Here is a 24,650-nt window from a genome sequence, read left to right on the forward strand (position 1 = left end):
CCCGCGGGGCCCGAAGAAAAATCCTGTATCAGTGTTAAAATGTTTAAGTTATAAGTGTATGTCTAAATCCTGTATGTGTAAAAAATTCTGTGTGTCTAAGTCCTGTATAAGTGTATTCTGTAATCAGTGTTAAGGAAAAAAAAAAAGGGGGGGGGAAATGTAGAGAGACATTGTCAACCAGGTGCCTTGAGTTGCCAGTGAGTGGGTGTGAGTCCACCTGTGCCTGATTAGGACAGGCCCCTATTGGGCATGAGCAAGACCAGGGGGCCAATAAAGGTGGGACACACACCCACAGAAGGAACCTCGGCTCACTCTGGTGTGAGGCATGGAGAGGCCAGCAGCTCATCGAGCATCAGGAGCAAGAAAGGCTCTTCCTGCTACACTTCTACCCTGGAAGCGCTGTGTGGTGGCTGGAGTCCTGGAAGAGACCAGCAGCTCATTGAGCTTCAGGAGCAAGAATGGCGCCTCCTGCTACACACCAGCACTTCCCAGAGAGGAGCTCTCCCTCTCAGCTCCCTGCCATCAGACAGCCCAGCTGCTGGCCTGCTCCACCTGCCCTGCTGGGCAATGGGGCTCCCCAGAGGGATGAGCTGCTCCCCTTCCCTTTCCCCCATCCACTTCTACTCCCTGGCTCCATCCAAGAGCAGAGCCATTGCCTACCAACCTTTTCTCCACTTCCACCCTCATAAAAACAAAACCAACCAACCAAACAAAACCCCCCAAACCACTCAAAAAAAAAAAAAAAAAAAAAAAAAAAAAAAAAAAAAAACCCAAACCCAAAAAACCCAACAAAAATAATCCCCTCTTGCTATTACAAAGACAAACACACCTGAAGTGCCTCGCAGGTTGTTGTCTCCTGCAGGAGAGTTCATGCTGCTGTTTCTGCTGAGAGACTGAAAGGCAGCTGGAAAAGCAAGTGGAGAAGTAAGTTGTGTTCTTTTGAGAGATAAAGATGAATGAGATGCTCTGAATTTTTGCAGAGGGGAAGTATTCAGGGAGGCAACAAATTGACTCTGTCCTCAAATTGCTTGTGTAAAGAAACCTAAAACAAGGAGGTTTCATATTAAACAGTGCCCCCCAAGAGCCATGCTAAGCTTGGGCAGAATAATCAAGTAGCCATTAGTTCTTCTGGGCAAGTTAGGCACAGAACTCCTCAGTCAGCTCTTCACCTAGGAACAAGGCCAGCTGGGATTTTTCTCCTGCCTTCACATTGATGATTTCTGAAGAGTTTCAGGAATTCACCTGTGTGAAAGATGACATATTCCCTTTCTTTTCTTCCTCCTAAGTCAAGAATAAGTTATTCTGTTCTTGAGATACAAGCCAAGCTATGAAACACACTTCCATCTTGCTCCTTCCAATGCCAACAATAAAAACACAGCTGGCTTCAGCTGGAGCAAGACAAGAGCTAAGAAAACCAGGAAGGCCAGATCTGAGTGTACTGAGAAGCTAAGCACAACAGGGAACAAAATGTGGCAGCTTCAAAGGTGCAAAGACCACACCACTGGTACAAAGAGAAAGCTGTGGATGGGGATGGGACAACCAGAAGAATCTTTTCTCAGAAGAGGGATGGGAGAGAGTTGCCTGGACTGTGATGGGGCACACTGTAGCAACAGAGTCACTCCATTTCAGGGAAGGAAAAACTTAGGAAAATAGCTTAAGCTCAGCCTCCTGGGGTTTTGTGAAGTAGGCAGTCCCTTGTGCAATGAAATAGGGATGTTTGAATTGTGTTGGGCAGCTGCCTGCTGCAACCTCGAGTTTGTGAAGGACACACCTATGGTATTAAAGGGCTGTGACCTGCTCCAGTTTACGATGGGTGTGCTGGGCTGGGGCAAGTTATCAAAGCTGTCACTTGACAGAGTGAAGTCTGGACACTCTGTCTCCTTAAAACACCAACACTTTACTCCTGTGTGACACTGTACATTAAAAGCTAAGTTATGGAGTCTTAACTTTTCTTTGGGGGAATAAATTCAGGCCTCAGTGAATAACTTGAAGTTCTCATTAAGGCAGGAGCAGGTCAGCCCAGTGGGCAGATGTGCTCCCTAACATGGTGCTGAGGTAACCACTGCTGGTGTGTGTTACAGGGCTGGTTCTGTCAGCCCTGCACCAGAACCAGAGTCTGTCTGGCCCAGAGAGCATAAAGGCTCCAGAGGAGAACTGGGGTGGAGTTACGAAGGAGAGCAAGGGATCTGCATGTCCATGATGATCTGGAGCCCGGGGTAGGCTGGGACAGCCCTGAAATTCAAACCATCACCCAACCTCCCAAAGAAAGCCATTAGGATGCTATTTTATCTTGGAGATTAAAAATAGCACATGGTGCAAGCAGTTGTTATATATGTGCCTTTCATCAGGACATGGGATTCCCCCAGCTTCCCCTTTCAAGCTCTGGTCCTAGAAATGTACCCAGACCCTCAAGTTTGGGAGCAGGGGGACAGAATGCTGAGACCTTCACTCGACATGGATGGGGTGTGCCTGGTGTGAAGGGTGTTTCCTCCCTGAAGTGACCAGACATGAGACACACCTATTTTTGTTTTAATTTAGTCACCATGCTTTGATTTCCTTATCTAGCAGGACAATGTGTCACATACTCTAATGAGATTCAGAAGCTCTGTAGCTCCCTGGGGCCAGGGGAGTGATGCACACACCCCCTGGGCACACGCAGGAACCTCACTGTCAACAGACGGGGGATGATCTCCCTTCTTCACGGATTAACTCACATAATAGGTTGTAATGGTTTAAACCATGAAGAATGAGGTTGGATATTCCCCCTGCATGGTTTTTGTCACCTTTCTCTTGCCTGCACCTCACTGAGTTTCCACTATGTGCATCCCAGTTATGCCTGCTGATAAAAAAAGCAAGTTCTTTCATCACTTACCCTCCTGCTATCTATATTTCACCCCTGTATCTTGTTCCCCTCTCCTCCTCCATGCAAGCAGGGTTGCATTTCTGGACCAGAAGTACCACGGTGGAATTTAAGCAAAAGCACCAGCCACCCAGAGGGGTGTCCATCTGTCTGTCCATCTGTCTCTGGACACTGTGTTTTGGAGGAAGCCTCATTCCAGCTACCTCACCACACCCATGAGGTCTCCTGTCCCACGCATGTGCTCTCAGGACATCCTTTCCCCTGCCAGATGTTGTCCTTTCCTGCCCCACTTCACCCTCCCCAAGCCACGGGATCTCCTGTCAGCCATCATCTACCCTCCAACTTGCCTCTGTGACCCAAAGCTGAGGTGACAAAGCTCTGCTGAGAGGAACCAAAACGTGCTGCTTGCTTTTTGTCACTGTGTGTCACCACTGCAGCCATGCCATTGCCTGGGCTGCTCCCCCTTGCCTGGGGAGGGGGCTCACCTCACCCCCAGACACTGCACCAACTCCAAAGCACTGCTGCAAAGCCCCCCTCCCAGCCCTGCAGCACCCAGGGCCCCCTCAGCCGACCTCAGGCCCCATCAGTGCCCGACAGCCCCAGCTCCTGTCACCCCACATCCCCTGGGCCCTTCCCTGGCACCTCCAAGCACCCTCGTCTCCATCTCCCCTCCCTGCTTCTCCTCAGCTGCTTTTTCCCCGTGCCACATCCCCTCAGCCCCCTCTCTGCTTCCCCTTTCTCCTCCCCATGTCCCCTCCCTCCTCCCGCCATGTCCCCTTCAGTCCCCTCTCCTCATCCCCCTCTCTCCTCACCCATGTCCCCTCAGTCCCCTCTCTCCCCTTCAGTCCCCTCTCTCCTCAGCCCCCTCTCCTCACCCATGTCCCCTCCTCATCCATGTCCCCTTCAGTCCTTTCTCTCCCCATGTCCCCTTTCTCCTCACCCATGTCCCCTCTCTCCTCACCCACATCCCCTCAGCCCCATCTCTGCTTCCCCTTTCTCCTCCCCATGTCCCCTCCCTTCTCCCGCCATGTCCCCTTCAGTCCCCTCTCTTCATCCCCATCTCTCCTCACCCACGTCCCTCAGCCCCCTCTCTCCTGACCCATGACCCCTTCAGTCCCCTCTCCCCCCATGTCCCCTCTCTCCTCACCCATGTCCCCTCAGCCCCCTCTCTCCTGACCCATGTCCCCTTCAGTCCCCTCTCCCCCCATGTCCCCTCTCTCCTCACCCATGTCTCCTCAGCCCCCTCTCTCCTCACCCATGTCCTCCTCAGTCTCCTCTCTCCCCATGTCCCCTTTCTCCTCACCCATGTCCCCCTCAGTCCCCTCTCTCCCCCTCAGCCCCCTCTCTCCTCACCCATGTCCCCTCAGTCCCCTCTCTCCTCACGTCCTCTTTCTCCTCACCCATGTCCCCGCTCTCCTCACCCATGTCCCCCTCAGTCCCCTCTCCCCATGTCCCCTCTCTCCTCACCCACGTCCCTTCAGTGCCCTGTCTCCTCAGTCCCCTCCCTCCTCCTGCCATGCCCCCTTCAGTCCCCTCTCCTCATCCCCCTCTCTCCTCACCCATGTCCCCCTCAGTCCCCTCTCCCCATGTCCCCTCTCTCCTCACCCACGTCCCCCCAGTCCCCTCCCGCCACCCCATTGCCCCCTCTGCCCTCCCGCCCCCTCCCCACCGCCCATCCCCTCAGCCCCCAGTTCCCGCCATGCCCCTCACGCCCCCTCCCCTCCCTCAGCCCCGCCCCTCTCCATGGCCCCTCCGCGCCGCACCCAACCCCGCTGCGCTGTCACCGCAGCCCCGCCCACCTCCCGCCAGCCCCGCGCCGCCCGCGCTGGCGCTGATTGGTGGGCGGCGGGCGCGGCGCGACGCCATTGGTGGAGCGTCCGAGAGCCCGCCCGCGGCGCTAGCAGGGCAGCGCTGGGCGTGAGGCCAGGGGCGGCTTCGTTCCCTCCTCCTCCCCCGGCCGGGCCCGCAGGGCAGAGTGACACTCGGCAGGCGGCTCCGTCCCGGCGGCAGCCCCCCGCGTCCCCCTCCGCCTCTGGTAAGGGCCGCCGCTGCGGGATCCGCGCTGACCGCGGGGAAGGGGCGCGGGGTTAACTCCGCTGCGAGCGGGGGAGCGGGCGCTGCGCCCTCCGAGGCGACGGAGGGGGCGGCCCGGCCCGGGGGGGCTCCGGCCTCGCCCTCGGTGGGGGCCGCGGGCGGCCTGAGGCCCTGCGGGGCGGGGAGGGGCGCGGGGCCGGAGGGGGCGAGCGGGCCGGCTGGCGGGGGCTGCAGCGCTTGTGGGGCTTTTGTGAGGGGCGCCGGGGGTGGGGGGCGGCCGGGCCCAGGCGGTCGGCAGCCGGCGGTGGGGGAGAGAGGGCGGGCCGGGCTGCGGTGCGGTCCGTGAGACGGGAACTGCGGAGCGGGGAGGGAGGAGGAAGGTCCCGAAGCATCAGGAGAGCATCTGCCGGGCGAAGTTTGCGGCTGGGTCATCCCGGAGGAAGTGGGAGCTGCCGGGGAGCGTCTTTGTTGCATGGGGAGGAGCGGGGGGTGGAGGGCTCTCTCTGAGGTTCTTCTCCTGAGGGCTGCTGCTGGTGCAGATCTGCCTTAAGGAGAGCTCTTGTCGAGCTGCCTCCCCCCAAACTGGTAGGAAACACCTTTTTTTTGGGTTTTGGTTTTTGGTTTTTTTTTTTGGACAAGGACAATGCTTCTCGGTGGGACCTCAAAACTTTCTGTAACGTGATTTCTCCCCCCACCACCCCACCCCGTCCTTCCCCCCCGTCCTCTCTGCCTTTCCCTGCTCTATCAGGGATCTCTGTGGCCTTGCAGCAGGGATATTTGGGCAGTAGTTCGGTAGCAGAGGAAGGGGTGAGTATCTGGGGAGCTGGGTGTGGCGGGCGCGGTGGATGCGGCGGACTCGAGGCCTTTGCGCTGGCCTTGAGCCCCCGGCACGGGCAGAGCCCCCGGCACGGGCAGAGCACAGCAGCTCCCATCGGACCGGACCGGGCCGGGCCGGGCCCTGCTGGCAGGGTGGGCAGGCGGGCTGCGGAAAAAGAGCAGTTGGGAGTTTTAAGGAGTAACCAAACGTTTATGGCAGCGTGATGTAAGGTTGCCCCTTTGTAAGTTTAAACTGAAGACAGGCAAGTTTTCTGGTTCTGGAGGTGCTGTTCTGCTGCCAGAAGCTGTTGGGGAGGGATTGCTGCTGGAGGTAGTGTGCTCGGTGGTAAGCTCTGCTTCTCTTGGAGAAGGTGTGTTAGATGTATGATCCATGAATATATTAAACCTGGATTTGGATGTTGTGATTTGGTTCTTTTTAGTTTCTTCTCGACTGGTTGCTCTGCCTTATTTCTTTCCATTGACTGGGGAATGTGAACAGATGTGGATTTAACAAATAAACTAATTTATTTTAGCTTTTTTATAAGTGTGGGTGGCTTTTTCTTTCTTTTTTTTTTTTTTTTTTTTTGTTTTCCTTTTAAAGCTTAAATCTTCTATTCAGTGAAGTGTATTCTTCCCAGCTTGCCATTTCAGCAGAGTATCTGGAAGGCTTCTTGAATAATATACTAGACATCTAAGTGCTTTCTCAGTGTTTCAGCTGTGGAACAGCAAGCCCTGCTTGATGGCTCCTTATGCCCTCATTACCCAGGGCTCTGTGTGTGATGTTGCTGGAGCTTTGCTTTGCAAACTGAAAGGACAGGACTGTGCTGGAGTTTTACAACTGGAAAGCTTATTTCCTCTTTGCCAGGGCTTGATTATTCAATCTGATAATTAATGTTTTACTGGTACTACATATATATATACACACACACACGTAAGGTACTGGTGTAGCTTGATTAACTTTTCCTTTTTGTGAGAAAGTCCAGCTGTGACTCAGAGCCATTCAGCACAGCAGTACAATTACAACAAAAGTGGCATTGGCTGGACTGGGTTAAAACTGCTTTAAGTTTCTCTTTATTTGCTTTTCATTCTGAGAACTGATGAAATTTCTGATTGTCCTTTCAGATCCATTTTGGGGGATTCACAAACTTCTTTTATTTATAATTAAACTCTTTTGCCTTCCTCACATCAGGAGAGCTGGGCTTTTTCAGTTTTATAAAGAGCTTAGCAGACTTGCTGTTGCAACAAAAGCAGTGTCCTGTGTCTTCTGTTTATTTTGCTGATAATTACATGTTAGTAACAACTAATAAGCTTGAAGGCAGAGTAGTTGATCTGTTTGTGAATGTGATTGTTGACTCTGAAACTGAAGGACGTGGATATTACTAAGTCTGTACTGTGTCTCTGCAAAAATTACATCAGGGAAATAGCAAATAATACAAAGCAGTGTCAGTGGTTTGGAGATCATGGCCCTGCAAGTTCAGCCAGAGCACTGTTGCCATGGGTACAGTTTTGTGGGTCATCCCTCATTCCCCTTGAGTCCTTGGATGATGTTAGGAGAGGATTAAGTCACTCTTGTCCTCAAAGAACAAATGGGAAGCCTGTTGGCACTGCACTTCTGCCAGCAGATACTCCTCAAAGCTTTAATATCTGACTTTATCAGATTGTTTCTTAAAAGCTAATGAATCTGTCAGTCAGTTTCCACCTTGCTGGCCAGGGCAGTCTCTGAGGGGTGCTGAACACCATGGCTCAGCTCTGGGAACTGCAGAACCTCACCCTTGCAGGATATCTGGAGATCTGTTTTAACAAGTTGCCTAATTTGTCTGTGGGAAACTTTGAAGGTTATGAGCAGTGTGATGGGGTGGGTAAATGCAGCCCTTCAGCCCTGCTTTCTATGCCTGGGCTGTGGTCACTGTAGAAAGGTGGAGCAAGGAGCCCAGGAGAAGGTGAATAATCCCAGGACAGGTTCCCATCAGCTGGAGACAGCTGCTTGGGTACTGGTGTGTGTTGGTTCAGGATGGCAATGCTACTGCTGAAGCACTTGGGTTTCAAACCTCATTTGTTTCCCTTCCAGGGACACTGGGCTGTTAAGTCTGGGTTTTAAATACCCAAGTGTTACTCAGGCTCTTCTTTCTATCATGATACTAAACACCTTCCACACCTCCAGCAGCATAAGCACAAGACAACCCCATCAACAGGAATAGGAAATGAAAACAGGAGTGACTTGTTTTTTTTTTTCCAGGGTAGGACTGTGTGGAGTGTGGAGCACGAGTTGATTGCCAGTCTTGAGCTGGTTTTATGAAAAATAATGAATACCCAGTTTAAACAAATGAATTGCATGTGCTTTCTGCTGTTTTTAAATGGGTTGACACAGCCTTCATTTTGGCAAATAGAGCTATAATTATACCTGAGGTCCCAACTCCTGTAGTATTTTAGTGGTTACCTCTCTTCCTTAGAAATAAATGAATCTGAGCCATTAAACCATTTTTTAATTCTTGCAGAGTTCAGATCTAGCTTGGACCCGTCACTGTTAGCACTGTTCTTGCTCGAGTCCTCTTCTCAGGCTTACCTCATGTTTACTGAGCCCTCTATCAATATCTTCAGATGATAACTCAGTACTCAGACTGCATTCAGCTCTGTGCATAGCACTGCTCTGCACACTTCAAATTCTGATATATGCCAGGCTCATGACTAAGGGAAACCACTGGTCAGACAGGGTAGAAGTCTGTCAAGATGATTTCAGGCTACTTGCAAATTCAAATGAAAGTGATGGTTACTTAAAAGCCAAATAATGTATAACTATACCTTGTTTGGTCCAGAAAAATCCCAAACAATTAGTTTTGCTAGTCCAGACATAGTTTGGAAGATAAAATTCCACTCTCCTTGGAGAAGGAGAAGTTGAAGGCATGTTACTCATCGTGGTGTTGCCAGTCTGGCTGCAGACAGCAAAATTACCCTATGTGCTTCTGCAGTTTCAAAGGGAAATGTGAAGAAGGTGATGCTGCTCTGAAAGGCAGATGGGTATTTCCTGTACCTTTGTTTCCACTTCCTGTCCCAGTTAAACCAGATCAATCTCTGGCTCAGTCAGAGATCTCTCTGTGGCTTCCTCCTGTCTTAACAGTGCCATCGATCTGACTTTCTTTGCACTTCTTTTTTTTCCTTGAAGGCAAATGAAACCCTACTCAGCTGTATAATTGGGGCTGTGAGAAGGGCAGACAGCACAGCAGCCCCAGTCTGTGCCTCAGCCATCTCCACTGCCATCACCTGCTACAGAGGGCTCATCTCTTTGGATCAGGCTTTTGAGGGGGTGGCATAAAAGCTGGGCTGAACCAAGTGCAGCCATGTGAATAATGCCTGCAGGTAGGCTCACACAGCAGGCAAGCCCATGTTTTCCTGCTCCAGCCTCCTCCAACTCAGAGGCCAATTTAGTGACATAGTATTTTGCACATGCAAAAGGACTTCTTGTGGGAAGGAAAGGTCAGTGAAATCAGTTGATGTAGATGTTGTGCAGGTTTTTAAGAATAAAACCCCTCCATCTCATGCTGATGCCCCATGTTGCTCTTGGGGTGGCTTCTTGCTGAAGTTTTCAAAATTTAACTGATAGAAATTAGATTTTAAATAATTTGTTTAAAGATATTAGCTAGTCTAACTACAAAGGACTTAGTGTGATGCTAAGCATTATTTAAGCTCTAGCAGTCTCTAAAAATACATCAAGATAGTGCTAAGGGTTTTGTAGTTTGGTTTTTCTTAAATGAGATTAATCTTGGATTCTTCTGAAGAAGTTGATAAATTATGTGGACTGTCAGACAAGCTCATACATTGCAAATGTTGCTGCTCCTGAGAGCAGAATGTTGCAGTTGTTGCTTTAGGAAAGGGGAGACACCGTGTTAAGGGGAAGTGTGAGTCTCCCCAGATGAGAAATGAATGTATATGTAAATGATGGTATATTCAAACTCCACAGTGCACATTCATCCCTTGAAACAGCTCTGGAAGGTGGGAGGATGGTGGAGTATTTTTTCTGTTGCTTTACATGCATCCTCCCCTAGAAATAGGGAGGGAGGGAAGGGTCTGATTTCTTTCCTGTGTACTCAACTGCCTTGCTGTTAAGAGGAGACTGTTTGTTTATTATTGCTCTTCTAATTCTTGCCTGGCCTCTTATGAATTTTTTTCTAGGACAGTGGCAGTTGCTGAATTAGTAGTTCTCTCAAGGACTGGCAAGATACTAACTTTGAGATAAAGCTAGCAATGTCCCTCTGATTGGGACAAAACCAGGAAAAAACCCCAGAAGGCAAACCAGTTGTAGCTGCATTATTCAGGCAGGTTTGTGTAATGCAATAGTCCCTGTATTACCTTTCCTTTGTGCAGCTTAGATTTCCAGTCTTTTGAAGCTGTAACTTATTTTTTGTAAAGAAACTTTTAGAGCAGACAGACACAAGTTTGGAGTCTTTGTACCCTGCCCAAAATGATGGTGTTGGCCCAGTGGATGACTTGATATGTGGGTGGAAATAAGGTTAAGTATTAGGTGTATCTCTGCATGCTGGTGACGTGACACACATGGTGTAGCTGGAGATTAAAGTGGGCTGAGCAGTTCACTCGTGTGTTCTGGCTATCAAGCTACTCGTGTGTTGCTGCAGGAAGACTCCAGGAGAAGTATGCAGTTAATCACATCCATTAGCATGATTAAAATCCTGATTAGCCTGTGTCACTCACTCCCATTCTCCACCTACACTTTGCCCCTTTTATCCAGAGTATTTGCAAGTTCGAATGTAAACCAGGCTGGGAATAATGCAGGCTCCAACCTGAGGGATGGTCACTCAGGGAGGGCTGTTAAGTATATTGAGTAATTCTGGGCTGGAAGTTGTAGCAGGCAAGTTAGCCATGCAGCTGCTGGCTGAACAGAAAACCTTGAAAAAACCTTAAAAAACATCAGCCCTTCACAGATAGGGGATCCTCAGCAAGATTGTCAGGAATCCAGTTGAGCATGAAGTGGGCTTGTCCTGCTCATCAGTCCTGTGCTTCTATTCCTGATATTTCACATCTAGTGTGTACAAATGCTTTAATTTTAATGCCTCCTCCACATTTGCTGATGAGCTGGTGTTGCTTGGTGTGTTGGGTCCCTGCTGTCCTCGCCTGCCATATAATAGCCAGAGCTAAAATGGGTGGGGGAGAGTTGAATGTGGAGGGAATTCTATGGAAAGATGACCAGTTTTGGGCTGAAATGCAGGCTAAGGAGGTGCTCCCTGCAGACAGGCCAAAAAGAAGATAACTTTCTAAATTCCTTCTGCAAAATTTTTCCTTTTTTAAAACTTTACTTGCTGGGGAGATCCTGCAGATGTTAAAGTTAGATCCTTATGAACGAGCAAGCTGCTCTCTGAGCATTAGGTCATCCACTTCCAACACATTCCAGCCTGGGAGTGAGTCATGGTTCCTTTTGTAAAATTGCATTAGAGCTACATCATCCCCAAAAGCTGTTTTTCTGCTGAATTTAGGGTGTTGACATTTGCTCCAAACAAAGCAAAACTATGGGAGAATTTATCAGATGAATTTCAAAGGATGTTTACATACTCCTGAGCTGGGGTTCCTGAAGTGCTGGAACATGAGATCAATTCATAGTTGGTAGCAAAACCCCTTTGGTGCTGGGGGTGCTGCTGCTTCCCGAGGGTGCTGGGTTGTGGTCCCTCTCCCCACCCACTGGGGTTCTGAACCCTTAGCTCTTAAACTGAGGGTTGTAGCATGTAGGTACAAGTTGTTTCACTGATATTTGAAATGCTTAAAATCCTCTGAAAAGAGCAGAAAAACATAACCATGCATCTGCTTTTTCTTGGGTTTGTTTTCCCTTCTCCTTCACCCCAGCTTGTCATTTGTTTCTTGTGCTAACTGTGGTGTGTCTTTGCTGCAGATACACTGGCACTTTGTCCTTCTAGGAGTGTGATAAAGGGAGTTTGTTTCCCTATTACAGCTTTTTTTTTTTTTTTTTTTTTTTTTTTTTTTTGCTATACCAGAACTGGATTAAGGTCCCAGCCTTCTTCCATGTGACACTTTCTTTTTATCATGCTGTAATGCCACCAGTACTATGCCTGATGTAAAATGGGTCAGTGATCAGGTGGGATTTCTAAAAACTACTTTAGGAGCAGCATTAATTCCATTAAAGGGGAAGTTGTTGAAACAGCTCTTTGGAGAAGGGGATCCCAAGTGTATGTTGAACTGGGAAAAATGTTTCCACTGAGGGAAACGAGATGATGGAGAAGCACTGGCAGAGGCAATAGTGGATAAGAGCACAAGAGCAGTGCAAAGGATGATTTTCCACCCCCAAACCATCCGTACCTTCGATTGCTTAAGCTGCCAGGATGCTAATGGACATCTGAAAGTTGTGGTTCAGTGACAGTTTTCCTTTAATCCCCTCTGGAAAGTACCAGGCATTTGGTAAGCTTCTGGCTCTTGGTGGTTTCATTTTGGCTGAGGACACTGAGAGGGAGAGGTTTGGCACTCAGTGAGAGCTGCTGGTCATGGGTTAGGCTGGAGCTCCCCTTGGTCCAGCTCTGGGCAGTCCCTGATGTCATCTGCTCAGGAAATTCTCACCTCCTCTGTTCCCACATGGGTGGCTGTGGCTTGATCTGTACTTGGGCAGTCCTGAGAAATTACTCATGGTGATCTGAAGTGCTGTGAGAAATCCAGGAACCCCCCTGCAAGCAGCAGCTTGGGGGAGGTGTTAGGAAGGGGCACTCTTGCAGCACTTGTAAGTGCTCAGCTCCTGCCTGTAACCTCCTGACTGTCTCCACTGAGGTTCACTTCCTGCTGGGCTGAAACAGTGTCAAGAGGAAACAGGAATACTGAGTTTGGAACTTTTCTTTTGGTTGTTGCTGATTGGGGTTTTTGTCCTCTTTTTTCCCCCATTCCCTCCTGGTCCTCCTGTTGAGTGTTTCATGGGTTTTTTGTTTGTTTGCTTTTGTGTTTTTTGTTTTTTGGGTTGTTTTAGGGTTTTTTCCTTTTAAAACCCCTGAGTACTCCAATTCTGTCAGCCTTCTCTGGAAGACTATTTCTCTGCTGCAGTTTTACTAAGTGTAGTGCTCTTCAAAAGTGCTCCTGTGCTTCTCTGCACTGGTCTGAAGGAATCTCGGAACAGTTTTCCTGCTGTTCATGGATACTTAATTAATAGTAGTGAAAGTAATTGGAAACAGTGGCTCTGGAAGCACAGTGACAAAAATCCCCAAGCCATGTCCAGCAGCAGAGGCTTGGAATGAGGCTCTGCAGAGTGAAGAAGCAAAGGATGGGAGGGAACTGAGTCACTGCCTCTTCTTCCCTTCTGACTTTTGTGGTGGGAGTGAACTGCTTTTCTCTTTGGTCATGAATCCAAGCAATTAGAAAAAGGGTTCTAGATGTTAAGAGACAGATGATTCAAACCTCTTAATGAGCAGAAGATGTAGATTTTAAAGTGATTTGGATATTCAGTAGTTACTTATATTTGTGTTAGGGATCTGATAAAAGATCCTAACACCAGTTGTGGATGCACAGCTTCACAAGTATTGCTTTGATTATAGCTACATGTATTCTAATCTTTTCTTTTATCCCTGAAAAGGCCAAGAGAAACCTCTGGAAAGAAAGGTGGGATATAAAAGGAAACCCTTGAAACCATCCTGAGATTCTGGAGGGAGGAAATGTCTGATGAGGGCAGCAATTGGTACTTGTGACTGTGTCCCTGTGGGACATCAGCAGGATGTCTGGGGCTGTGAGCAGTGCCTGGGCCTGCAGCTCACATGAAATGCTTTTAGGGGACATGCCATCAGCCTTGTCACCCTGTGTGTGCATCAGGTGGTGCCACTGTGACACCGCAGTGATGGGAGCTCTGTGACTCAGGCTGTGTTTATGTAACACATTTCCATTTCCATAGGAAGGGACACATAGCTAATCTGCAGTTCTACTTTTTTCCAGGCTATCTTTATGCCTAAAGCACATACATTAGTTTTTTCTTAGACCTTATTTTAGGCTATTTAAGCTCTTACAACATGAGAATTAAAGGATATAACCATCTCGTGTTCTGGGGACCAGATTGTTGGGTTTTTTGTTTTGTTTTTTTTTAACTGGTCGTTTAAGGTAAAACATACTTTTTTTTTTTTTTTTTGCATTGGGATTTGGAGGGAGCATGTAGGGCAATAGGATCAAGTGTCACATTGGGGATTACATATTTGTCCTGGAGTGACCCTCTTAGTAGTTTGCATTGGTGTAATTTGGTGAATGACTGACTGGATTTATAGGGATGTATATCTGCATTAGCAGTGGTTTGATGTAACCCAAGCTTATTTACTTCTGGTCCAACCTATTTTCAGCTGGGGAATTCTCTATTAAGGACAGAGCCTATCATTTGCCTCAAACTGGCATTTTCAGGCTTCTATTTCCCCTTAAAAATAATGGTGGCTTTACTAGAAATTATAATTCTGCATCTGAGTGTAGCTGAGTATTGTTTGGCATCAGCTGGTTCCTGGAAAACCACATTTTCCCAATAAGCTGTGTATTTATTTGAGACCTGTGGATGTCAGTGGTGTTTATGTAAAAAAACAACAACAAACCCAAACCAGTCAACTGTTTTATTAAATCAGCAGCTGTCTTGTGAACACTGTAACAACTCTAATTCATCTTATTCTGTATTATTGTGCAATATACATCCTATATATTCTATATTATTGTGCAACAATTGTTCCTTTCCTGCTAGCTTCCACAGAATTTCTCTCTCCTATAATGAATAAATATGAATGTGAAAGAGCTGGGGAACACAAAGAAACTCCTTGCAATTCCAAGCTGAAGTTTTTCTCCAGCTAAGATGTCTAACTTGCCAAAGGACCTCTAATGGCTGGTGTTGCTGAAAGGCTTGTTCCAGGGGCACATCCTTGTCTCTGAACACAACCTCTGCATTCACCTCTGCACCAATAAGTAAAAAACAAAGAGCTGGGAGGCACTAAAAGAGAAAAGCTGAATTTTCCAACTTGCAGTCCATAGCTGTGATGTGCAGTGCATTTCTTGGTGTTTGACAGGGGCCTTCAGTTCAAGGTTAGTGATTTGGGTTTTTTAATTACCAGGAGCTGAGTCTGTGCTGCAGGTTCTGCTCTGCTCCTCTCTTTGCATCTCCATCAGCTGAGCTCCCAGCTCACCTCTGCTGCTGCTGATTTATGTTCCTTGCCTGCCAGATCCTGTTTATAGCACCTCTGGATACACTGGGGTGATTTTCTTATTTTTCCTTCAAAGACCTTTTCGAGGAAGCAGTTCCAGGGTTGATTGGTGCGTGTGATTTAATACAGCACCTCTAAAAATCCTCATTCTGGCTGGCATCACCTGACTGTGTCTCACTTAAACATTCTGTGGACTTCTTGATGTGTTTTTTTTCCCTGGGGGACTGACTTCCTGTGATAAACTGAGATTCCCTTTTAAAGTAGAGGGCCAGGGTTATATAATGAGAGTAGGAAATGGTCCAAAAATGGCACTGGGAGAATAGGAAAGTTATTTTTGGAACTGTTAGACTGCAGAATAGAAAATACACTCAGGAGCGTGTTAGTAACTTGGATTCTCTTTGGAAAGTGAGAGGGATGCATGGAAGGAATTAAGGAAGGGAGGGCAGGTCAGAGAGCAGCAGGGAGGTTACAGGAGGGACAGAGCTGGGCACTGCACATCCACAGTTCCTCTTAAAAGCTTTAACTCTTTCCAAACTACGTTCAGTCTCCTCAGTAAGCTGCTGTCTTGTGCTTAAGCACAGTGTGTCTTCAGGCATGGAACTCTTAAGAACCATGCTGGCTTTTGCTTTCTTGATTTGAAGACATAAATAAAGGTTATTTTAAGAATTTCTGAGCAGCTTTGTGCTGCCCCCTCTCCCCAGTAAAGCCAGACCATTCCTTTTTGCCATTTCCTGGTCCCCCTTACCAGCAGGGCACAGAATTAGGGAGCAGTCAGTCATCCAGACTGGGTGTCTGCTCCTGGGAGGGCAGTACTGAAATATGATTATCCATTCAGTGACTGGACTGAAGCAGGGACAGAAACCCCCAGAGCAGCCAGGTGGGTGCTGGCAGGGGGTCACAGGAGCTCCCCAGCCACCCAACTCTGCTCAGGTTCAGTGCTGCACACACAGCTTCTGCTCCAGGCTATGACTACCCGTCCCTGCAAACCCCGTGGGTTTTGTTGCTTTATTTATTTATTTAAACAGGAATATTTGTGGGGTTTTTTGGATTTAAACTGGAATAATTATTGGGTGGGGTTTTGGTTTTTTTTTTTCTATACAGCTCTTTTAAATAACTTTAAGATGAACTCCAGATACTCACAGTTTGTTGTGCAATGAGAATTTTTTGTTTTCTGGCTCATTCGTTTTCTCTTATGCTGTTGTCATGTTTTCTACCAATTTGTGTCTGTCCTGCCCTAAAGAGGGGATACAGTCAGTGGGAAGGGAATGAGACAGCCTCAGATTTAAAACTCTCTTCTGTTTGTTCCTCTCCTCCTTGCTCAGTAACCTGTGCTCAAACACTGAGCCTTGGAACAGTGCTGACATTTTTGTCATCTTCAGTGAAGTAAACAGGAAATTTTACATCTTTTTCTGGACAGCAGTTTCAGCCTGGATGTATGAGAAAGCAAAGCTGAATTGTAGATAACACGTTTGTAGCTCCTTGGGGTACAATCTGGGGTCAGACCCTGATTTTTGAGAGCCCAAGTACACTGCTGAGCTCCAGGACATGGGGTACACTTTAATGACAGGATCATTTTGGCAACTTTTTTTTTTTTTTTCCTGTCTAGAAGTGAGAAGGGAGGTAAGAACTTCTGGAGGTGTAATTATTAATTATAAATCCATGTGTGGAGTCCAGTTTGAGGATAGCAGTTTTTAAAGCCTGAACTTGTTGGAGTTGGCCAGCTGTTCTGGAACCATCAGCTGAGACCATCCCTCTGTCTGGCTTCTGAAATCCTTTTCTCTGTCAGCTTTGCTCTGGTATTTATTTGTCAGCTTTTGTTCTCTGGTATTAGAACCTAAATGCCCATTGATCAGCCCAGAATTCCAGGTGCTCTTCCGTGGAATAAAGCAAGATGTGGTAACAGCTGCCTTGGTGCAGGCTTGTTGCTGAAAGGACCCTCAACTGGTTTTCATCTGGGATATGCCTGTAGAAACCTTGAAAATGGCCAAGATTAATCAAAATTAAAGTGTTTTTCTTCCTGCGGGTCTGAGGTATGTTTATTTTCACTAGTATGTAATTTATCTGTAGCCTTATTTTTCAGCAGCCAAATATGCTGAGTGTGTCTGTTGCATTTCCCAAGTGAAATGCTCTGGCAGGCTTGACATCTTCTGATATAATCTTGAGGTTCTGATGTAATCAAATGGTTGAGTGTGAACTAAATTGGAAATAATAGTCAAAAATTGTTCTTAAAAAAATCTGTATGGAATTAAAATGCGTTTTTAAAAATATATTTTCATATTAAGGGTTTGTGGTAGTCAGTAATTTAGCTCTGGTCTTTTTTTAATTAAAGAGATGTCAAGTTCTTGAATGCCTAAGGAGAAGTGGGGGCAATCAAGGTTACAGATCTTCAGCATACCATAAAAATTCCTAATTATGAAGCATTTTGCAAGTGTGAAGGGGGTTAACCCAGTGACTAGGTGAGAGCAGACAGTTTCTTGTTGAAACACCCTAGAGCATTCAGACTGTAGAACTGTAAAATCCTGCATCTTTCTAAACTGTTTTAGTATTAGTAGAAACTTCACAATTTGTAACTAGAGAAATAAAATATAAACAGTGATTCATAAACAACATTCTGCAACAGAAAAGTAAAATACAAGTAACCTCTTCTCCTGGGTACCTTACCTTGAGCACACAGAGCACCTTGAGTGGTGGTGTTCTCTGTACTGAATTTTTAACCCATTTAAAGAAAGGTAATAACTTTGTGAGAGACTTGGAGAACCCCCATTCTGTCCTTAAATTATTTCAATTTTCTGATTAAAGATTGTTTGACCTAATTATTTATACAGCATAAGCTTTGGATTAAGCTGAGAGCTGTTACTGGGTATTAAGAGAAGCCCAACTACAAATGGGAGCTGGATCTCCCCCAGCTGCACTTCTCATTTTCTGATACAGGACTTTTTCACAGTAGTTTTCTTTCAGCTGTACAATTAGTGCTTTAGATTCAAGCCTAGTTCTTTTTGTGGGATTGGGAGTAGGAAAAAAAAAAGCTAGATTAGAGGAATAGACGGAAGGTATTGGGGCCAGGGGGGAGGGAATAAAGGCAAACATTTTAGCATAACAGCAGAGGAGTAGGGCAAGGTAAGTCACAGTTATTTTGTTTATTTTTCTCAGTCAGGAAGGCAGTGTTACTCTCTGCTCTCATGGCATATGAAGAGAAAAATCAAAGCATGTTCAGGTGCATCTCTTGGCTTCTTCAGAGCCCCTTTATCTGTGCTATGAAGGCTGACTTACTGCAACAAAAAATGCCTTTCCTTCTCAGAAGGCAAATAATAAACATGCGTGGACGGGAACTGCTGAGGGAACAGCCCAGCTCCAGCTCTCCCTGTCTCCAAACAACAAAAGATTATCTTGGGTTACTGCTGCTGTTGCCTTTGTCCTCTCAGCACCATTTATCAGACTTGCAGCCTGCAGCTCACACACCATCCACTCTCATCTCCCTCCCTATCTCTTCTCAGAGTTTTTCTTTTAGTCTTTTGAAGTACAGGAGCAGCAAGTTCTGGATGAAATGCACTTTCCAGAAGCATCCTACCTGAGAAGGGGGCTGTGTGTAACAAGGGGACCACTTTCATCTGCTGTTCCAGTTTTATGGAATTGTCTCCAGTCTCAGGGTTTTTTGGCTGGAGATTACCTGTGAATTGTTCTCTCTCAGCTAGTGTCTGCTAAGTTACTTCTGTTAGGCTGATATTACTTACTTAAAAAAGTAAAATTCAGTTTTCAAGATGGTCACCGAATTGATCTGAATAAAGGCAGTCTCTTGCTTTCATGTTTCTTTTGTGTAAACTCTGGGTTAATTAAGTGATTCATTCATTCCATCCAGCTAAAGCTGAAAGGCTGCAGAGGGGGATGAATTGGGGGTAGCAGATGCTAGGATGAAAGAAGAAACAAACCAAGCACAGGGTGAAACTTCCTGAGGTGTCTGTGTTTCCTTCTGAGAACAGGCAGCCTGTGCCTCGCTACACAGCTGCAGAATTGGTTGTTTCAGAGAACATAATCAAAGTTGCTTTTGATTCCTGAATGCTGCAGTTAGCTGTATTTTTGTCTTTGGTCTTAATTTCTGTGATCTGTCCCTTACTAAATGCATTTTGATTTGTTTCAGTTGGGTGCTAAGGGATGGCAGATCTTAATTATGCAGTTTTCTTTGGCTTTCATGGCTGGGGTGAGAATTCTTGCATGACTGGCATAAAACAATGGTTAAAAAATTGGCATGCTCAGTTGCAGGGGAGCAAAGAGGATGCTCAGGTGTCAGGAGCTGCGAGTTCTTGCTGCTGTCCTTAGGATTATTTCTCTTTTTATCCAGTAAGCCTCTTGCACGACGCACAGAAACAGTTCATGGAATCCCAGAGTCTCAGCTGGGAAGGGACCCCAAGGCCCATCTGCTCCAGCCCTTCTCATGTTATTGTTGATCTGAGATGTCTCAGCACCCATGGAGCTGAGACTTCCAACTTTCCCAAGTGGGGGAATCCACCCCTTCCCCTGGGAGACCATTCCAAGGTCTGACTGTCCTCAGGGGGACAAATTTTCCTCTGGTGTCCACTGGGAATCTCCCCAGGAGCACCTTGTGCCCATTGCCCCTTGTCCTGTCCATGGGACTCCTTGTACCCAGGGAGTCTCCAGCTGCTTTGGAGCCCCCTCTAAGTACTGAACATGGGCAGAAGGTCTCCCCTGAGCCTTCTCTTCTCAGCCCTGAACAAACCTCAGTTTTCTCAGCCTCTGCTCATACACAGTTGGGAGCACAGACAGGCACAGCCTCACCCACCTCCTGCATTTGGGGTTGCCATATGTGCAGAAGTTGCCTTTCCTGTGCATGAAGTGCCTGTGGGAAACGTTTGGTTGGGTGGAAGTGAGGAAGATGGCTTTGAAGGCTGTCCAGCTCCTGAGGTGTGGAGCCCACTTCACTTAAACCAGGGAGGCTGAAGGTGCTTTGGTTTTCTTCCAGCTTGTGGCTCTTTGTGCCCGTCCCATGTCCTGGAGTGATTTGCTTTGAGTGTCAGAGGTTCCTTTGGAGGTCTTACAGATCCAGAATCCTCTGGATATTTGGGTTTCTCAGTTGTCAGAGAGGTGCAGCAGCAGCAGCAGAACTTCAGCCAGTGGCTGAGGTTTCATGTGGGGGCTTGGCTGGCAGAGCCTCTGCAGCACCAGCACAGGCGGTGCAGTTCTTGGTGTCTCAGCTCCTCTGATCTGAACTTCAGGGGCCCAAGAACAGTGTTTGGATTTTACTGTTTGGGGGGGAGAATTAAAGGAAAAAAAATTGGTACTATGGCTGCTACTTTTATTTTTATTCTTGCTTGTTCTTCAGCAAGGGTGCCTTGCCTAGTAGCAGCCTTCTCTGGCCATACGTATTACTTTTATTCAGGTACAGGCAGTTCAGTGTATTTTATTCTGGAATAAAGGCAAAAGCTGTGCTGAAGTGATGTTACAGAGTCTCAAAGTGCTGCTTCTTTCAAATGCCAAGAAAAAAACTGAATGTAAAGCCCTGTCCATAGGGTGGACTTGATCTCAGAGGTCTTTTCCAGCCTCAATAATTGTGTTTGAGTGTAAAAAGTCTCTCTCTAACTCCTCTGATACTTGTTAGAAGCCATCCCCTAATTATTCTGATAATTTGGTTAAAAAAATGTAGCTGTGTCTCCTAGGCATTGTAAATCTAAAGAAATAGAAATACAGGAGGAAAAAGAAAAAGAGGGGGAGGGATACTGAATAATAAGGTGAAACCTCTCTGTAAAAGAACTTCTCTACTAATTAATCCTAAAATGAAACCAGCTTTCTGAAGTACAACAGTGTGTAACAAAAAGCTTTTTGATAAAGTTTGCTGTTGGGAATGATCTCATCCTAGTGACCAACTCCTCACTCTGCAATGCTTCAGCTATTTGCTGAGACAAAAGATTGCTGCAGGGGCTGAGCACCGGGGGATCTGTGGGATCTGGGGAGCTCTGTGTCCCCCTGCCCCAGCCCTGGTGTGTCCTTCCACTTCAGTTTAGAAGCAAGAGAGAAATCTCCCAGGTGGCTTAAACAAGATCTGATTCCTGTGAGCTGGATATACTCAGCTTTCTGGCAGTTGATTTTAAGGTTCTGTGTGGAAGAGTTAAATTAAAAATGGTGTAGCTTATAAATGATATGATTCCAAGTGATCCCAAGGTTAATCAAGTGACTTGTTTTAAAACCTATACAGAATCTTACTGATTTACTGTACTAAATTCACCCATCTGTATTTTGCACTGAGCTGTCTTGCCCCTGTGGGCAATGCTGGCATCCCTGAGGTGGGTTGGAGCATTTATCACAGGATCACAGGATGGTTTGGGTTGGAAAGGACCTTAAAGATCAGCTAGTTCCTCCTGCCATGGGGCAGGGACACCTCCCACTAGCCCAGCTTGTTCCAAGCCCCAGTTATCCAACATTCCCTCCAGACGATAGCATTGTCCCAGACTCACACAAGGAAAACATCCAGTGCCTCCTGTAGCTTCTCAGAATAAACTCTGATATGTTCACCACTGAGTACTGGCTGCTGGTGTGTTTGTGCTGCTGGGACTGAACTCCTCTGGCCTTGGGAAATGAATGTGCAGGGAGGAGAAGCCTCCTGCCCTTCTCCCCACACTGCTGCAGGACTGGGGGTGAGGGGATTGACTTTTACTGAAAGTTCTGGAAGCAATGGAGTTTTATTCAGTACTGGAAGGTACCAGAAGTGACGTGGTAAAATGCCATGTGCTTTCTACCTTTTTCCATTTTTAAAGTTATAAAATTGTTGCTTTAAAAAATATACATTGTACTGGAAAAACCCTCCTGAAGCAAGAGCAAAGCCCAGCTCTGTGATTCCTGCCCTTCTCGTGGGAGCTGACAGTTTATCTCTTGCTTACTGAGTCAGAATTCAGTGATGTGCCAGAAACAAAGTAAGCTTGATTCATTCTAAGTCAACTTTAAAAATGGGAAGTTGTAGATTTCACTGGTTTTGTTCTTTGTTTCTCCCCTGTGTGCAGTTGGTTGTTGTCCTTGGATGGGTCGAGAGCCGCGTGGTGGTTCAGAATGCGGTGTCCTGGAGCACGTTTGGACTCTGCTCAAACACAAACGTTGTATTAATGAAATATTGAAATTAGAAAACCGATAGAATTGTACGAGCCAATATACTATATTTGTCTCCCTTTGAGTTGAAACTTGTCTTAAAAATGATGAAAGAATTAATTGGTAATTTTGGAGTCGTGAGAGCGTCTGGGTCTGACTGCAGCAGCAGGGACTGTGTTTCCCTTGTGTCTTGTTGGCTTAGAAATCCCCAGACCCTGGGTGGCATAGGAGCAGAGCTGTTAATTACAACTTTTTGTTTTGTTAGTAACCGTCAGGGAAGTTGCACAGGCCAGATCCTCACTGGTCCCACCTCCAAGTTCCATTTTGCTAGCGCTGGAGATGATCTCTGGGAGCAGAGCCTGGAGGTGAGGGGTTGCTGTTCACACACCAGCCCAGCCAAGCAGCAGACAGCGAAGCAGCTTTGTTGAATCTTGCCAGTGAGCTTAAAATAAATACTAAAAAAATAAAAATGCAAACGAGTCCAGGTCATAAGTAACTCCTCTGCCAGGCAGCTCCACGTCTGGAACAGAACTGGCGGCCGTGGCAGCGCTCTGTGCGGGCACAGCTCAGACACCTCCCTGCCTCGGGGTGCTCCAGCTTGGCATGGAGCAGGGGTAGTGAGTGCCTGGCAGCAGAGCTGGGCTGCTCTGGGGCTCAGCCAGGCTGCAGGTGAAGCTGTGACATAGGAACAGCTTGCTTTGGTTTTTTTGTCTCAATGAGTCTGAGCTGAAAAGTTTTCAGTTCAGCTTAAAAGCGAGATGGGTTGATTTTTAAAAAATTCTATTTTATTATTATTTTTTTTTTTTCAGTAAGAAGCTACACACTGAACTGATGAGCTTCCTAGGTGTGTTTGGTGGGTTGGGGTGACCTGGCAAGCTGTCACTCAGGTGTGCTCAGGGCAGGAGGGTTCAGGGATGTGCAGCTGCGGGCTCTGCTTGCACTGCAAACCTCAGCACTTCTGGCACCATCACCCTGAGTAATTTACCTGTGTGCTTGACCTAGGCATTGGATGTGAGGTCACTGTATGGAGGAGGGAGGGATCTTTTTATTAGGAAATGACTTTTTTGGCACTGGAACAGCTCCTAGGATTGTTTAATTGGTCAGATGGGGCCTCAGTACACTGAATAGATGATGTGTCAGATATGTGTCTGTGTTCTTTCTCCCGTGTGTAGGCTTCTCATCCATAGTGCAGCTCTGCAGACCTTACTTAATTCCAATAGGTGTGAGAAATGGAAATCACACGGGTGAAGTATAGTGCTGGGAAGCAGTCTTTGTGGTGTGTCTGAAGCATTCTCACTGGGGAAGTTTTTTTCATCCAGCCATATAAAATATTTATTTTATTCGTGTAGCATTTTATTTCTGAGGACATTATTTGAGGTCTTTAGAGCAGTAAATCTGGGCACACATTTACTTGATTGTGATGTAAAATAATACACCTTGCACTGCTTTCAGTCATGCTGAGGAGCTGCTGCTGATCTCACTACATCTTCGGAGCAGCTATCGCTTTCCTTGATAAGCACAGAACAAGTAACAGAGAACAGTTCCCTCGGGCTCCCTCTGTTTAGGGTATCATTGCCTTGAGAATACTGACAAGCTGAGGCTGCTCCTCTGCTTTCACCAAAATAAAACAGTCTGTTGCAAAGGAGTTTTCTAAGATTAGGAGTCCCACTATTTTTTTTCCCTGCTGTTTTTTTCCACCTCACTCCTCACTTTCTGTGATCAAATAGCAGTTTGCAAAAATGCAGCAAAACAGAAGTCTGTGAGTCTCCCAGCCTCCACCCTCCTGGCTGGTTTTGCCCATGGCCATAGCTGCTAATAGGTCACCAAAAATAAAATTAAACCCCATTAAATTTAATTAAAAAGTAAAGAAATTAAAGTTAACAATGCATTGCAGGGCAGAGTGAGGGTCCGATGAATGGCTCTTACACTGCTGCTCTGCAGCCATCCTGCAGGGTGTTCCTGAAGGACCTGTCTGTGGCAAACACCCCACTGCATTGTGTCTCAGAGCTTGAACCAATTCCTTCATCTGTCCAGGTTTCACCCAGCTGCCTGCACCCTGTTGGAACCTAACTCCATCTCATGTTAGCTGCTGAGACCCCATCACACTTTTCCATGCTGGATTGAACCAGATCTGGGTTGGGAGGCAGTTGCACGATGGGAAATCTATTTTTCCTCTGTTTCTGTTTATTTTTTGTTAGCCTTAGAAATGTTTTTCTTTAAAAACTTCAATTACGCTTCTGTAGTTGCAAATAAGCATCTGAAGGAATTACCAGATTTTGAGGCCAGCCAGTTTTGTCTTGACTCTGCTGCAGAGAAGTGAGTGATGCTGTTCTGAGGAACAAAAAGCCATGAATTTGGTGCAGAAGGTGTGAGCATGTTGCAGCTCAACCAAAACGTCTGATCCATTCACAGGCTGGCATTGTCTTAGGAAAAACTGCTTCATTTCCATCCTGTTTGTGAAAAATGGAAGCTTACCTTTTACAGATTGACTTCTGTTTGTTTTCCAGCTGGAGTCCCCAGGATTGCTCCTCTTGGGGAGAGGGAAAAATTTCTTGTGTGGTTGGACACTTTTTTTGCACCCCCCCAAGTGTTCAGACTTAGTGACACCCCAAAAGCTTGGGTAAGATGGGCTTCTCTGTGCCTTGGGAATGTGATCTGCAAACCCAAAGGCAAATATCTGAGTGTTAATGAACTTA

The 24,650-nt window shown here is 46.7% G+C and overlaps 1 protein-coding gene across 6 annotated transcripts in view; it reads left to right on the forward strand.

Moving 5' to 3' along the window:
• Positions 1-4,712: 4,712 nt before the first annotated feature.
• The window catches only part of LOC103536145 (microtubule-associated protein 4-like), a 150,320-nt gene continuing 130,382 nt past the window's right edge, over positions 4,713-24,650 (forward strand). For 5 of the 6 annotated variants that reach the window (XM_030444902.1, XM_030444905.1, XM_030444907.1 and 2 more), the window contains exon 1: positions 4,713-4,895. The gene's annotated coding sequence lies outside the window, so the exon portion shown is untranslated. The remainder of the gene's footprint in view (positions 4,896-24,650) is intronic. The other variant, XM_030444903.1, reaches the window with a different exon arrangement.

Source organism: Calypte anna, chromosome 2, assembly GCF_003957555.1.
Source record: "Calypte anna isolate BGI_N300 chromosome 2, bCalAnn1_v1.p, whole genome shotgun sequence".
NCBI lineage: Eukaryota > Metazoa > Chordata > Aves > Apodiformes > Trochilidae > Calypte > Calypte anna.